Source organism: Miscanthus floridulus, chromosome 19 (genome assembly GCF_019320115.1).
Source record: "Miscanthus floridulus cultivar M001 chromosome 19, ASM1932011v1, whole genome shotgun sequence".
In the NCBI taxonomy this organism is placed as follows: Eukaryota; Viridiplantae; Streptophyta; class Magnoliopsida; order Poales; family Poaceae; genus Miscanthus; species Miscanthus floridulus.
The window spans coordinates 49,205,775-49,219,709 of record NC_089598.1 but is presented as its reverse complement, the minus strand read 5'-3'; the positions used below and the strand labels follow the sequence as shown (position 1 = coordinate 49,219,709).

Genomic DNA, 13,935 nt, shown 5'->3' with positions numbered 1-13,935 from the left:
TTCTCCGTCTTGTCCCGAAGCTTGAGATGCTTCTCCTCTAGGACAATGTTCTTCTCAGCAGATGATGACATGAACGGTGCTCCAATAGTGGGAGATGGAGTGTCGATTTGCATGTTAGCACTAGCTCATGAAGACATACTCCTAGTGGAGTGAGATGAAGACGAGCAGGTGAACATGCCGTTCAACTTGCGCATCATCCTGCAAAAACTGATAGTACAACACAACTCGTGGATCGGGTTAGGAAAATGAAAAGTCAGTGGTGAGTCATCCGAAGTCAATCATTCGAGGGTCAGTCGTTTGAGGTTGCCTAATGAATTTTTCTAATCAAGATTTTGGTAGAACTTTCCCCTCAATTCTATTGATTTTCCTCTCGATTTTAACATCACTTCCACTCTTAAACCTTCTCACTTCTACTCTTAATTTCTCTCACCCTTACTCAAATTTAAGCAACACTTCCACTCTAAAACTTCCTATTCTTTTCTAATTCAAAATTCACTTCTACTATGTGATTTTTCAAGCTATGAAATTGGGAACTGGAATTCTGAACTTGGGAGCTAGTTTTGCAGTGGAGATTGATGAACGAAGCAGCCAGGAGGGATGGTATTTATAGGCGGGAGAGCAACAGGTTGGGCGGCCCCACATTGTGGCCTAATGGCCACCCCTTCTTCCTGATGGTTCTTTACTTCATGGTTAAGCAAGGTGAGTGCTCCTTTTGGTGGAAATGTGGTCTAGACGGTGCAGAGTGGAGTTGGAGGTGGAAATGGAGGTGATGGTAGAGATAAAAGTGATGGGTGGTGGTTGAGTGGGTCCCATGTATCTGTATTTTTACCATATACATATGTATATATATGCAATACAGAAATATTTTATAAAACTATGAAATACAAGAAGATGAATAAATGGTATTTTTAAATTTTGTATGCCTCCACGGTAAATATTTCTTACGGTTTTTACACTTCGTAAAAATTATTTGCATGGGGCTTGAATTTATATAATGCCATGATGAGAATTTTTATTTTATTTTTCTAATGCAGATGTTGAAACATAAATATTCAATGTAAAATGTAAATATGGATAACTACCGATTTTACCTCCCAGCGAGGGTTCAGAATTTTAAGTCCACCGAACTAGACTTCTCTAGTTGTATTTTATTCCTTGGGTGCATCAGTTGGTCTCAGCGATGGAGACCTTGATGGTTCTCCTGGCTTCTCTTGCCACTCCAAATTAGAGCATAGTTTCGGTCTTGGCTTGAAGATGAATCGCTCTTCCTTGCCATTAATATGGAATTTAATTTCTCTGACTCCAACATCAATGTGTACATTTGTAGTGCTCGGGAAAGGTCTCCCAAGGATGAGGGGTGTCTTCATATCTTCCTACATATCAAGTACTACAAAAGCCACTGGAACAAAGAAATTTCTTATTTTTACCAAAATATTCTTAGTGATTCCTGCAGGGTAGTGGACCGATTGGTCGGTTAGTTGCAGGCACATCGATGTTGGCATGAGTGTTGAATAGTTGAGCTTATCAAAAACCTTATTGGGCATGACACTTGCTCCAAGATCGCATAGCGCATTCTCAAAGTTTTGGTTTCCGATCGAACAGTCGATAGTGGGACATCCTGGATCCTTCTTCTTGACAGGTGATGTGTTCATGATGCCCGCACTATACTCCTCAGTTAGCTTAATTACCTTAGTGGTGGGCAGTGGTCTCTTGTTGTTCAGAATGTCTCTAAGGTACTTCGCATAGGTGGGTACCTATATGGCATCTAGCAGAGGAATATTGATATATAACTTTTGAATTACCTCTACAAACTTACCAAACTAATCATCTATTTTGGCTTCTCAATTTCTACATGGAAACGGTAGGAAGGTGATGTCACAAAAATCTTGCATCATTTCTTGTGCTTGTGGCTCAACTTCTTAAACTTCATCGTCTTCTTCTCCTCTTATATTGCCGCCAGTGTCTTACCTGTCCTTGTTGGATATGGTAGATCACGAGTAGACTTGCCACCTCTTGTGGTTATGGCGTTTACCTTTTCAAGGTTAGTGGCAACAGGCAGAGCAGCGACCAACTGAGCTAATTGTGATTCTATCTTTTTATTATAGCTAAGTTGGTCTTTTATGGTAGAAGAAAAACTATCCATTTTAGTATTTATGTTTTCTAAAACTTCATCATTAAAAACAAGCTTCTTAGAAATATTTTCATTAATCCTAGCTTGTTCTAAGATCAAACTCTCAAGGATGATTGCTTAGAAGAATTATAATAATTACCTGGGTACTTACCTTAGTAATTTGACCATTGTTGTTGTTGATTCCATCCTTGTTTCTATTATTGTGGAGCAGAGTTGTTGATGACAATGTTCGCATCTTCTTGATATTCAGGGAAATCAACCCCCAAATATTCTCCACATATGTTTTGAGAATTAAAAGCATCTTGAATGGCCTGACGATCCTTCTTATGATTGGCTCATTGTTCAAGCCAATTAAACAAGATGTCCATCTTGGTTGACAGTGCATGCACCTCTTCCGGTACTTCTTCGCTCTTATTGCATGCTTGAATACTACATTGAGACCAGCCTTGATTAGAGGCTATCTTTTCCATAAGAGTTTTAGCTTTTTCAAGGGTGAGTGACATAAATGATCCTCTAGCAGTAGCATCCAGTTGTTCATGAGCTTTCTGAGTTAATCCATGGTAAAAGTTTTGCATGAACAACCAATCTCCCATCCTGTGATGAGGACAATCTGAAATGTATTCTTGAAAACATTCACATGCTTCTGGATTGGTCTCTCCTTTCTGCTGTTGGAAGTTGGAAATCTTTCCTCTTAAGGCATGGTCTTGCCTATAGGGAAAAACTTTGCTAGATAGGCCTTTGAACACTTTGCCCATGTGTTGATGTTATCTTTGTTGGTGTAGAACCACTGCTTTGCCCTTTCCACTAGTGAGAATGGAATTAGGCTGAGTAGTATGATGTCTTGAGCAACGTCCTTGATGGTGATTGTGCTGCTTATCTCTAGGAAATTCTAAAGATAAGCACTAGCATCTTCATGTGCCTTTCCGCTGAATAGGGTAGCTTGCACCATGTTGATGAGGCTTGGCTTGAATTCAAACTCAAGGTTGTTGGTTTTGAGTGTTGGTCCAGTGCGAATGTTCTCAGTGCTTGGAGCAGAGAACTCTTGTAGAGTCTTTTCAGCCATAGCCTCAGAAACTGGTGTTGAGCTTCCTCTTGATTGGTTTGATTGTGATTGATGGAACTTGTTGATGAATCAGAACCAATCCTACAATACCCTGTATAAGATATGAACAAAGACAAACAAGGGTAAGCCTGCTAAAGCAGAGGTATAAAGTTATGATCTTGTCTATAAGTATTTATTTCATCAATTCTCTTAGCCATGTGCCCCTCTCCGGCAATGGTGCTAGAAATGCTTGTTGACATTTCTTAGCATCACTTCTTTACTAAGTTGTCATCCCTAGCAATGATGCCAGAAATGCGTTGTTGGTAATTATTGAAGACACTTGTAAATTTATATATATATTAAGTAACCCGCAAGTGCACAGATAATATACCACTGTAGCATTTCACCCAGGAGTATACCAGGTATCGTTATTTATATTTTATCCATAGGGAGGAGCTATGGGGTTGGCACAGAGATATTGTCAAATATGTAGACTTATGACAAGATCCTCAACTATCATGCTATAACAGGGGTAAGTCAAATGATAAATAAATGATAAGTGTAAGGCATTGATAGTTATCTAGAGATAGGAATAGATACTCCTAAATGTAGTATGGCTAGGCAGGAGATTAGTTAAGAGCAAAAGATTCCTAAGTCATTCCTTATTTAATAAGTCTTTTGTACACCCAAGTATATACACTCTCATCTATAGCATAAATTAACTTTGGATCTATGCATAAGGAACATTACTAAGGAAGATCAAGAACAGAGCTGGACTCCCTTCACAACCAGGTTCTACTTGCTCTACAAACGAGGAGTGGACTATAAAGGACTCAACGGGAGTGTCACATCCGCGATCTACCACATGACCCAGAGTGTAGAATGCATTCATAGGTAAACAATATTTAAGCAGCATGCTTACACAATGTTGACCACTTAACTCACTCGAGTATTGAGCTAAGCACTTTGCGAACATATGCATATATTCATAATCAATCATAACTATAAAGAGCATATAACTAGAGCAAACTAGGAACATAATAATAAGCAACATAGTATTGAAGTAGCACAAAGTCATAAACTAAGAGGGATACAAAGGATATACCGGCTTCTAGACGACGAATCCAAAATCCTAAGCAATAGCCCAAACTCTACTTGAACCTTGCTATCTAGCCTATACTAGAACTTTGAAGAATTTAAGGTCTACTCTCTTCTCTCTGGAAACCCTAATTTCTGATCTGATCTAGACTTATGGTAGATGCCTCAGGGAGGGGGGCAAGGGCTGGTATATATAGGCCTTAGCGTCAATCCTGAGCCCTCGAATCAAACTGACTTGAATAAACGACGTAGATGCAATCCTCAAGGCGGAGGAGAGCCAATGTAGCGAGGCAAAGATTGATAGGTGGGGCTAGGGGCTGGCCAGCCTATAGGTGGGGCCACTTTAGTGTGGTGTCTTGCCATATCTTCTGGAACCTTCTGGCATATTTTTGCTACGGATAAGCATGATTTAATTTGATGTTTTGATCCTCCTTGATGGTTTTCTAGATAAACCTTATTGAAAACATAGATTCACCAAAACTTTTGGAAACTGCTAGTTTAAACACCTAACTCTATGTTGGTTATATTGATGGTTTATGATGGATGGTTACTACCGTCAACACGAACGACATCACGTCAATGACAAGGCTCCCGCTGAGGGAGGACATAGGCTTACATCGCTGGAACGAAGACCTAACTACCACATGGACCATCCTAGGGAGGGGGTGGCCCGACAACAAGCAGAGTGGGCACACCAAGAAGCCCTCGTGATGGATCGCAAGCTAAGAAAGTGGAAGCTTACATAGCGACACTACATGTGGCCCCCCACATGCAGCAATGACGACTACACCGAGGCTCCCATGGGCCCATGTCGATAGGCGGAGAAGAAAAGGCAACATTGGCACCTAGTCCGCCTAGCTCCTAAAGCACATCCGGTGCACCCGGTGGCAGCAGCGGCTAGGCAGGTCCCTCAACCTAGGTGCTTGATACCCAAGAGGGGCTAGCCCGATCGAGGGGAGCCCTGGCCCTTCCCCATCATGGAAGACCCCCGCCAAGCAGATCCCTCAGAGTGCCGACATCTGATCCAAACCAGGACGCCCTCGCCTCTGCCTCCCATCAAGCATCTAGGAGAATGGTAGGAAGCCACATCACTCTTCCTCTTTACATCCTGCATTTCATTTCCTAGGCTAATTATTAAGCTTGCTTCCTGTTTGCTACTAATCCCCCTCCTTCCGGTAAGTGCAAAGTGTTGTCCGTGCGTCGCTCGCCAAGCCAACTCGGCCTCCTCCTCCTGGTCTATTTGCATCTCTTGGCTCCCTGACCTAGCGCCCACACATGTGCACCATCGAAAGGGGTCATGAACCCAGGCCACCCATGACACGACCAAGGATCTCAAGGGAAATGAGGTCCCAAATACCGACCAAAAGGGGGTGAGCACCAACGGCACCCGAGAAGCAGAAAAATAGGGGCGGCAAAGAAATGGGAAATAAACAAACTTAATATTTACAAAAATATTAGATGGTTTTTGGGACTTCACCCCATTGTTTAACCATAGAGCACATGCTGGCTAATCCTTCTGCTTTCACAGGCATGGGCGGGGAGGCACAGCGCATGACCATCACCCTTCGCGGTCCGGTGAGGGACCACGTACAGTGGAGCAAACCTCAGGATGGCGTCGGTGGCTTCCTCTAGCTAGGGCATAAGGAGTGCCATGTCGGTGTCGTTGGAGTTCCCAGGAAGCCCCTCTGCCATGTCACTAACATCCACCAGGTTGGGAAAGCGAAAGTGTACCATAGCTAGCGTGGAGGCTGCCCCTACCAGACACCATCCTCCATGGCCTCATAGAAGCACACCAGCATGACATGAAGATGCTTGTTCACCTCCCTAGCATTGTCATGCACACCCCATGGGAAGAGGGCATGGCAAGCTCCTAGGGCCACGACACAAAGCTTCCTCGACTCCATGCCCCAAGAGTCAAGGAGGGCTTATAGCCTGCCCTCCTCATCCTAGGACACCTGAAGCTACTCTGTTAAGTGGCAGACCTCCTCCCTCGCCCCTGCAACAACAAAGATGAGAGGCATCAAGGTTGCACGCCATAAGTGTGGCTCATAGGCCAGGACCGGCGAAACACAAGGGGAGGGAACGACCCGCACCTTCGAGCTCCCCCCTTAGGCAGACTGCCTTCACCTATGCCATGTCATGAATGTTCTCTACTGTTGCCTCCATCAGCCACTCCTCCTTGACCTTCCTCCAAGCGTCCTAAGTGGCCCTGAGGATGTCCTCCCGTTCCTTTTGTAGCGCCTCGACCATCACCACTAGAAGGGTGACTAAGGTGCCATGGGAGAGTGCCCCTGATGAAGGAGCACGCTAGCCCGCTCTAGCCGCCAATGGAGAAGGCAACAGTAGTCAAGCCAGGCGCTAGGAAGGCTTGGTGCCGCTTGAAGAACCAACCTCGATGAATGTCCTCCCATGGAAGCCCCTACACGCGACAAGGACAATAGCACCCGAAGTAGCATCTCCAAGATGGGGATAGGGAACTCCATTATTGGGTCAATGATTCCCTGGTGTAGCCACAACGGATGCGCTCGCTCCCTTAGTGGGAGGATCCAGTGATGGATGAACATGCGCACCACCACCGGCCCAGTTAGCCCCTACTCTCTTAGGGCCATGATAGCCACCATGAGAGTAGGGACATCCATAGCCTCCTTCACTTGGTGGTACAGCTGACATGACTCTGAAATGACACCCCCGGCCCCGCTACCATGAAGGAAGGCAGCACCAAGACCAAGTTAGGAAGATAGAACTAGTTCTCCTGCCAGTATGCCTACCCATGGAACCTCAGTGGGCGAGCGAAGGGAAGGTACCACCCAGTACCATGTGGATACACCTAGATTTGGGCACCCCCCATCGAGGGGAATGCACCGCCAGGGAATGACGGCACCACATGAAACAACCACCTCTAGAGCATGAAGTGGGGAGCGATCCCTAGGAACACCTCACACAACATGATGAAGGTCACAATGTGGAGGATCCCCTTTGGCGTCAGGTCATGAAGCCAGAGGCCATAGAAGAACAGAAGGCCCCACACATAGGGGTTTAGGGGAAGGCTAAGCCCTAGGCGATGGAAGGTAGTGAAGGAGACGATCTCCCCATTCCCGGGCGTGGGCGCTAGCTCGCCGATGCTAGAGGGTGCTAGCCAACCGCCAGAACCTCCTCGACGCCAACCCATTCTCCTCCATCCTCCTGATCTCTACCTTGATGACCTCGGATGGCCTCCATTCTACCATGGGGATGAAGGTGGGGGCAAGGGGTAGTGAGCAAGCGTGTGGAAGTAGGGGGAAGCCAAAGTCACAAGAAAGGGAAAGGTTTCACTAGAAGAAGAAGGTAACTCCCCCTCTCCACCTTTCCATCCCTACTTTTGTACTTCGAGAGCAGCGGTGGCTACGCTCCCAAGATCCTACACGTGATCATGTGGCACGGCAGCAGTTGCCGAACACTAGGTGGAGGTGAACTACCACCTCCTTGTCAGCCCAACCATATTGGGCCGAGCCACGTGCGCTGCCCACTCCACTCATGCCTCCCTATTGGCCCATTGGCTATCATTGACAGCTTAGATCCATGCACAACAACTATTGTGGCTCCTCCTCCACTAGATCTACTCCACGTGGCCCCAACATCCCATCTCCTAGATGAGACAGGATGGTGTAGGGGCACACATGTGTCATAACTCCTCCACCAGGCATGATGGCCTAGATGCCATCAACCACCTACACAAGGCATCAGCAGACAGGATGCACCTAGAGGCCACACCTTCACTGGCAAGGTGGCCCTATAATGGCCTTAGGGGCTATGCCGGCTCCCCAAATGAGGCGGCCTGACCTTACGATTAATGGGCACTCGGGTGGTGCATCCCCTAAAAGCCAACTAACTCCTCAGAGTTAGGTCAGGAGCCGCTGAGTAGCAGGCCCAACGAGGGCCCCCGATCGAGCCTCGGCGTGCTCCCACTTCCTCGATCTATGGCTATAGAGGGATGGCCCTAGAAGGCTGGCTTGAGAGGATCAAAACTTGTTATCACAGCCCTTAGAAGGGTGTGGAGCTTTGGATGATCAGATGGCCCTGAGCCAGTGCCTAGCGCTCTTGATCTTCCAGCCCACGGTAGGCTCCGATCAGAAAGGAGGGCACCCCTAGGCCTATAGTCGGCGACTCACAAACGACTCCATTGAGCTCTTGCTCAAGTCAAAGACCCATGCAACATGGACTCATGAAGGGATCAACATCATCTTCACTCGGTCTCGATAGCTAGGCACCATCCATCACACTAGAGAAGAAGGCCCCAAGCATGGCACAACACTCTTGCCAGCAAAAGTTGTCCCCACCAATGAGGGTTCGCTCACTAGAAGATCAAATTCAGCCCTCCATCGCCATCATGCCAGGTGAGGCCATGAAGGTCTTGGGGGCACCTAACAAGATCCTAACATGCAGATATGTTAAGCCTCGAGTCCAATGGTTCTTCAATGAATAAGAGCCCCTAGCCGACCCCTACAGGATCGCCTAGGGGCTTGGGGGCTATGTCCATTGGGCACGCTCGTGCACGCCCTCAGGTAAAGAGACCCAACCAAGCCTGACTCAACTATAGCTTCTGCCTAGGGCTCAGGGGCTTCCCCGAGCCTTGGGCTCCTGATCTACGACACCTCTAGGCCCAACCCTTAGCTCCTGCTTAACTAATGATGCCAGCTAAGTACCAGGCACAAGAAGGCAAGCCCTAGGCTACCGATGTCTAGGGGCTCCCTAGCGTTGCTCCCAAGGCATGCCCCTGCCAACTGCTCCTTCGATAGCATCATGTTCGGGCATGACATAAGAAGACAAAGCTTCCCATGACCTTTGAGGGCTCGAAGGCTTTTGGACCCACATGTCAGCCCCTAGAGCCAACCTCTTTCATCACCAAGAAGACTCTAGAAGGTCTCACCTAGGGGAGGCTAGTCCAAGCCAACACCCTTTGACATGCAGAGTGTTAGAATAGAGTAGCCGAGCGATGCCCAGGCTTCTTCGGCTCCAAGACTCCTCGATGGTCCATGGTGCACCGCTGCAAGTCCCTCCTAGACTCTAGCACACATAGACCATAGACTAGAACCCTCAAACCGCCTTGTATCTAACATATCTCGTTATATAAGGGATAAGGTCAGACATAGAGGGATGAAGTTCGATCACCAGACACTCCATTCCATTCCATCTGCCTCCACTTTGCACTGAGAGCAGGGTATGTGGCCGAACCTCCTAAATTATAGGACCCACATGCACTTGTCACTGTCCAACGACCTCTGACGACTATGCATATGTTCCTGGTAACTTAGGAAGACTATCGGGTGTCCTTGGGGAACCCCGAATCATCCACGATTTCTGAGCAGGATCACATTACAGAGTCATTGCAGTATAACAACATTTATTCAAATATCTACATCAGAGTAAAATAGCAGAAGTCTTACGATAACTTAGTTTACAAACCAGTTGTTTCAAACCTTACAAACTAAGTTCAATAATTATTACAAACCATAGTAGTAGTGGAGTGGCATTAGTATCATAATACAAACACACAAAATAAGCATCTTTCCCAAGGATCACACATTCACTTATTGTCATCGACATGAGCAATAGTCATGCAGCAAGGTCCAAAACAGACCTGCTCATGAGGCTCACCTACAACAAGGGTCAATGAACCCTGAGTACAAAAGCACTCAATAAGACTTAACCAGAATAAAAACTAAGAAGACTCAGGAATGCAGGCTCAGGGATTCAAGGTATGGCTTTAGCAATAATCAAAGTTCTTTTGCATAAAAGCTCTTTAAAAAAATTCTTTACTTCAACATATAAAACTTTATAACAACCACATATGAATCTGCCATGATCTATAATGAGATCATGAACTTCATATCAAACTCTTTCTCAAACCTTACTCAAGTTTCAGTTATTAACTACGATGATGAACAGTGAGTTGAGTCTCCATAACCGAGGAGCAATGACGATTTGAACCAATTAAAAACCCAGCTGGGAATTCCAGACCACACGACATATGCAGGTCCCTGACCTACATATATCAACCTACCCTCAGATCCTCTAGAACAAGAATGGGTCCACACCACCCGAGAATACAGTACTCCACCATTACATCCCATGGCCATGTGGGTACACGCTATTCCCACCATCTCTCCACTCCTAGTGCGCAAGTAGCCATTCTCGTAATAGAATAGCCGAGTTAAGGTTATCGAAGTATGTGGTTAGTACTACAAAGTCTCACCTCATGCAATTCAACAATGGATGGACCTTAATCGACATAGGCAGAAAGAAGCCGCTCACAAGACCTCCATGTCTTGTGGCTCACACACACCGAGTCCACCCGGTCTAGATTTATTACTTCACATGCTCATATCTCATGATAACATAAGTAACCAAAGATCCATTTAAAACTCATAGGTGATAGGTAATCACCCGGCTAAGCATGACTAAGCATAACTAGGCATTTACGAATTTAATCTGGTAACAAGGTAGATATGGAAAAAACAAGGTTGGTAATGCACCAATTAGGCTTCCACTTGACTCCTAATCACTTAATGCAGTATATAAAAGCAAAAGCGATAAAAATTTGTAAAACACAAGGTAGGTTTAAATGCATCCGGGGCTTGCCTTGGTTCACAGAAAAGTCAGGTTCCTGAGATGTTCCACAATTATCAGATCCGACCTCAATAGACGGATTAACCTCCTCTGCAACTTGATTAACTACCATGTGTTCACCTTCGTTCACTACATGTAGTAACAATGCCATGTTTAACATGATGCGGGATATGAAACATGATGCTTGATGCTGGATACAAAATTAACAACTTGAATACAACTTTCCTTCGCGGTACAGTTGCAAGTCAAACTAACTAAACCTTTTTCGTAACACATACATCAACTGCCAAGGATCATTACCAACTAATGACCCAAGGTCATCACTCAATCAAAAATTCAAGAAAAAACCTAAATCATTAAAGGTTACTATTTGCTTTTATGAATTAATTATTTAATTCAAAATTATGAAATAAATCAACTTATTCTAATTGAGTTCAAAATTTTTGTAAATGTTCATCACATGATAACTAAGTGGCAAAACAATTTTCATAATTTTTGGACAATTAATTAAGCCTAGAAAAATCATGGAAACACATTTATTAATTAATTGAGCAATTTTTATCACATTCAAAAAATACTGAAAAACAATATTTCATATTTTTATTAAATAACATACATCACAGAGAAGTCACATAAAAATTTTCATAATTTTTGGAGCCCTAAATAAATCTACACAAAAATAACAAATCACATCACCATTCATTCATCTCTAAAAATTGAAAAATTCATTTTCAAACCGCTGAATCACTGACAGCGGGGTCCCACCTGTCATCCCCTACCTCCTGCATTTGACTATGGTGACTACGCGCTGACTGGCGATTTCTCGCCGTCGGTGAGACCAACGATGACGGCAAAGACACCAACACGTTCACCAAGACTAGGCGCACCTACTGATGTCCCTACTTGCACCGATTACGACTCCATACTAGCTCAACGCCGACCATGGTGGACACGGCCGAGCGGCTACACTATGCCGGCGAAACAAGGCCAGTAGAGATCAAATAGAGCGCTTGGGAAGGATCAGCAGCTCACCCCGAACGCGATGGAGCAAAGAGCGAGGTCGGAGGATCAACGGAGATGCTGGTCGACGTTCACAGTGATCCCGACGCGCAAACAATGACGACGGCGGTGAACCGGTGACTGTGATGGACAAAATGACCAAGCAATAAGGTATTAAGTACCACGACATCAAGGCGAAGCTGGAGGTTGTGGCAGAACCTCCTAAATTATAGGACCCACATGCACTTATCACTGTCCAACGACCTTTGACAACTATGCATATGTTCCTAGTAACTTAAGAAGTCTGTCGGGTGTCCTCGGGGAATCCTGAATCATCCATGATTTCCGAGCAGGATTACATGACAGAGTCATTGCAGTATTACAACATTTATTCAAATATACATATCAGAGTAAAATAGCAGAAGTCTTACGATAACATAGTTTACAAACCAGTTGTTTCAAACCTTACAAACTAAGTTCGATAATTATTACAAACCCTAGTAGTAGTGGAGTGGCATAATTAACATAAACATAACACACAAAATAAGCATCCTACCCAAGGATCACACATTCACTTATCATCATCAACCTGAACAACAGTCATGCAGCAAGGTCCAAAATAGACCTGCTCATGAGGCTCACCTACAACAAGGGTCAACGAACCCTGAGTACAAAAGTACTCAACAAGACTTAACCGGAAATAAAACTAAGAAGACTCAGGAATGCAGGCTCAGGGATTCAAGGTATGGCTTTAGCAATACTCAAAGTTCTTTTGTGTAAAAGCTCTTTAACAAAATTTTAATATTTCAACATTTTTATCTTCGAAAAGATCATATACAAAGATGACATGATCCGTAATGAGGTCATGAAACTTCATATCCAACATTTTCTCAATCCTTACTCAAGTTCCAGTTATTAACTATGATGATGAACAGTGAGTTGAGTCTCCATAACAAAGGAGCAACAACGATTCGAACCGATTATAAACCCAGCTGGGGATTCTAGACCACACGACATATGTAGGTCCCCGACTTACATATATCAACCTACTCTCGGATCCTCTAAAACAAGAATGGGTCTGCGCCACCCGAGAATATAATACTCCACCAATCCAGCCCATTGCCACGTGGGTATATGCTATTCCCGCCATCTCTCCACTCCCAGTGCGTGATTAGCCATTCTCGTAATAGAATCGCCAAGTTAAGGCTTACCGGAGTATGTGGTTAGTACTACAAAGTCTCATCTCATGCAATTTAATAACGAATGGACCTTAATTGTCACAGGCGGAAAGAAGCCGCTCACAAGACCTCCATGTCGTGTGGCTCTCACACACCGAGTCCACCCGGTCTAGATTTATTACTTCCATACTCATATCTCATGATAACATAAGAAACCAAAGATCCATTTAAAATTCTCAGGTGACAGGTAATCACCCGACTAAGCATGACTAAGCATAACTAGTCATTTACGAATTAAAACTGGTAACAAGGTAGATATGGAAAAACAAGGTTGGTAATGCCCCAATTAGGGTTCCACTTGACTCATAATCACTTAATGCAGTATATAAAAGCAAAAGCGATAAAATTTGCAAAACACAAGGTAGGGTTAAATGCATCTGGGGCTTGCCTTCGTTGACGGAAAAGTTAGGTTCCTACGACGTTCCACAAGTATCAGATCCGACCTCAATAGGCGGATTAACCTCCTCTACAACTTGATTCACTACCATGTGTTCACCTTCGTTCACTACACGTAGTAACAATGCTATGTTTAACATGATGCGAGATACGAAACATGATGCTCGATGATGGATGCAAAATTAACAATTTGGATACAACTTTTCTTCGCGATACCGTTGCAAGTCAAACTAACTAATTCTTTTTCATAACACATACATCAATTGCTTTCATGAATTAATTATTTAATTCAAAATTATGAAATAAATCAACTTATTCTAATTGAGCTCAAAATTTTAGTAAATATTCATCACTTGATAAGTAAGTGGCAAAACAAATTTCATAATTTTTGGATAATTAATTAAGCCTAGAAAAATCATGGAAAC

The 13,935-nt window shown here is 44.4% G+C and overlaps 1 non-coding gene across 1 annotated transcript; it reads left to right on the top strand.

Annotated features, from left to right (window-relative positions):
* Positions 1–2,722: 2,722 nt before the first annotated feature.
* LOC136529991 (small nucleolar RNA R71) lies at positions 2,723–2,829 on the top strand. Its single transcript, XR_010777503.1, has one exon. It is a non-coding gene; the product is annotated as a small nucleolar RNA R71 (small nucleolar RNA).
* The last annotated feature ends 11,106 nt before the right edge of the window (positions 2,830–13,935 follow it).